A 3,625-nucleotide genomic window follows, 5' to 3' on the forward strand; every position below is an offset into this window, starting at 1 on the left:
TTGTGGAACAGGTAAGTTTGTCTGGTTAGGAGAACTTGGACACATGATGGGTGCAGTATTGTGAAGAAGTATATCTAAAATTTATATTTGACGGGTTTAACTTTAGTCTCTTATATGTTCAAAATTATATATACTATTTGAAAATTTAGTTATGTTTACATATCTATACTTTGTGCCGAAATCAAGACCGTTCAGAGTAGAATTTGAACCACTAATTTTACTTGTAGAGGTGCACCCAATAATACTTGCACCATAGGAGTCTTTGAGCATCAGAAACCTGATTGTGTAAAAAGGGAAAAATTATACTCATTTTTACTCTATTTGCACAATATTTCAATTTTTCCCTGAAGTAAATTCAATTGAATTCCCTTGCCTTACTTTAGCTCCGCCCCCACCTACCAACGTCTTTAATATTATATTGATAGGGTGACCTATAAACATGTTTATCACAAAAAAAAAAATAATAATAATAAGGGGACCTAATGACCTATTAACATGTTCGTTGTGCATGTGAACAATCATACTTGAAAAGGTAACATAGGTACGCCATTAATTAAATATATATCTTTCTAGAAAATAGAGTTTGCACTTATCACAAAAAGAGATAATCATATATATTGCATAAACACAGTGTAAAGAGATCTAGTAAAACTAGTTAGAAGAGACGTGTCAAAGATAAGTATTCTTTACTAAATTATTAATGCTAAGAATCATCTCTAAAATGATTGCCACAAGAACTCTATGCAAAACATCAAAAATCTAAGTCGATAATTAGCTTTATTATTAGATGTTCTTACCGATCTTTGATAAGGAGTGTTTTACTCTGAATGAGATTTCTCGTTGTGAATTCAAATTAATTTCATCTTGCTGTTATTCCTACATGTTGCAATTACTTATTCTTTTTCAGTCGTTCTCTACCCGAGGGTTTATCGGAAACAGTCTCTCTGTCCTTCCAGGAGTGGTGGTGAAACTACATACATCTTATCCTTCCCAAATCCCACTTATGGGAAACTACTTGGTTTGTTGTTGTTGTTGAAACTTAAAATAAGTAACCAACAAGAGGTAAATGTGCCTCATCAGCTATTTGATCAAAAAAGGATAGTTTGTAATTTTGAAGGTGATTTGGAGTTGGTGAAGATGGTTTTATCAACTTTGTTGACAAAATTTCAACTTCCATGTTTTGTTTTTTTTGGAAAATCATGATATATAAATGTGGTGATAATGGAAAATGGGAAAAAAAATTAAAGAACTGAAGAAGTTTGAGATACTTGAATATATGTCATCAACATCTTGTACCTTCCCCTCTATATAGGAAACTTTATGGATTCTATCAATCCTTGCAGAGTCAGGAATTTACGGAAGGGGATTGTAAAAAATCTATAATGTTACATTTTCGATTTGAACTCTGGTTTGAAACAATTTTAACACCTTTTTCTAATTAATCATAATTCTTCTTATGTCAACTAAATTCAACTGTTTATATTTAAAGCTTAAGTTATATAAACTGTCAGTATTAGGAATTTTATATTATCATGTCAATGTTACTTGTTATAGCTAGCAGATAACTTCTCTTATTTTTAAGATTACAAATATTATTTCTTTCTAGTAACAAGCAACAATAATATTAGTGGTACTCTTTTTACTGGTTTGGGTCGTGGTCCGCCCAGTTAAAAACTTACCAGCATCTAGTGATTACTCCTAATCATACTTTTTTCTATTGTTAAGTTAAAAATCAATGTATTTTAATATATATGCCACGTATATTGGAATGATATAAGTTTTTATCGTCAACACGACCAGTTTTTAACTAGTACGTCTTCACCTATGACCCACTGAGGTTGGATTGCAGAAATTACGCGAACACGATCAATGGGTCGCGAACGCGATGGCTAGGGGGAAGAGCCATTGCAAATACGATGAGCATCTAGCGAACGCGAAGTCCAATAGGGTCGTTGTGCTTCGCGATCCCGACAGGTCCTTCGCAAATGTGATGAAGACCTGACGCTAGTGATTTAAAATGTTCCAAAGACGGGATTTTCTTTATTTAACACTATCTTCACATTAGATTTCAGTCTAGAGGCAATTCTGACGAAGAATTTCATCCCCACTTCATAGGTTAGTATATTTCAACTCCTTTTCTTCCATTTCTATCAACACCCATTAATTTCTAACCTTAATTTATGCTGTTTCATGGTAGAAAATTAGGGATTTGGGTAGAATTGGGGGATTTTATAAATTTGAGATTTAGGTCTCAAATTGAGGTTGAATTTCGAAACTAATCACATAATCGGGCTCGGGGGGTGAATGGTAATTGAGTTTTGGTCCGAATCTCAGGTTTTGACCAAGCAAGTCCGAGGTTTACTTTTGTTGACTTTTTGGGAAAAGTGTAAAGATATTTCGTTTATCTATTGTAATTGATTTTCTTAGCATTGTTTGATAATATTAAGTCAATTTTGGTTAGATTCAATTGGTTTGGAGGCAAAATTTAGAGGAAATGTCCAAGTTGAGCTTTGATTTGATTGCGGAGCGAGGTAAGTGTTGGGTCTAACCTTGATTTGAAGGAACTAGGAACCCTTGAGCTATATGTTATGTGAATTATGTGTGTAATAGAGTATATGCAAGGTGATCAGTGTATATACACTGTCAAAATAATTATTTCCATGCTTTCCCGTATTTCATCAATTATCTTATTCCATGTCTTAATTGTTACATGCTTTAATTGTTTTCTATGTCGTAACTTATTACTTATCATCTATTACTCTTGTATTGAAATGTTTGTTTCTTCCATGATTTCATGATTAATTGTTATATGCCTTAATTGTCTTATTTGTACACTTTAACTGCCATATATTTAGTTTGTCTTGTTGCTTTGTATTAATTGTAGCATTCCTTGATTTGGCATGGGTTTCCTTTATTGCTTTGTTTCATATTCTTTAATCGTAGAGATTCTTATGAATTGAGTTATTGGATTGAATATATTTATTGAATTGGTTTATGGATCGGGCTGCACAACGCAATAGTTGAAATATGGTGGAATAAGGAAGGATTTGATATTGATATGGTGGGATCGGGTTGCACGTCACAACGGGTTTTATATGTGATTTTGATATTGATATGGTGAAATAAGGGAGGATTATGCTATTAATTCTGATTATATGGTGGGATCGGGTTGTGCACCGCAATGGATTTTATATGTTATTCTTGATATTGATATGGTAAAATAAGGGAGGATTGTGTTTGTACGGTTGGATTGGGTTGCGCGCCACAATGGAATGTGTTTTTTGTACTCATTGTTGTATTTTGTTAGCTTTCAGTATTTTCATATGAGATTCTAAGGACTGATATTTCTAGATTCACTAATTTCGAGGATTGAGTTTGTTTTCATCAGTTAACTGTTTTGTCGTCATTTCATGTTTTCTTTTCCTACTTTTATTATTATTATATTGCGTGCAGGTTATTGTAAGTGACCCGCCTTAACCTCGTCACTACTTCATCGAGGTTAGACTCAGCACTTAAAGAGTACATGGGGTCGTGTCACGACCCAAACCGATGGGCCGCGACGGGCACCCAGTGCCTTACTCAACCGAGTACTAACATAACGTATCTTTTCGTATCATACTATCAT

This window comes from Nicotiana tomentosiformis, chromosome 11 (genome assembly GCF_000390325.3).
Source record: "Nicotiana tomentosiformis chromosome 11, ASM39032v3, whole genome shotgun sequence".
Lineage (NCBI taxonomy): Eukaryota > Viridiplantae > Streptophyta > Magnoliopsida > Solanales > Solanaceae > Nicotiana > Nicotiana tomentosiformis.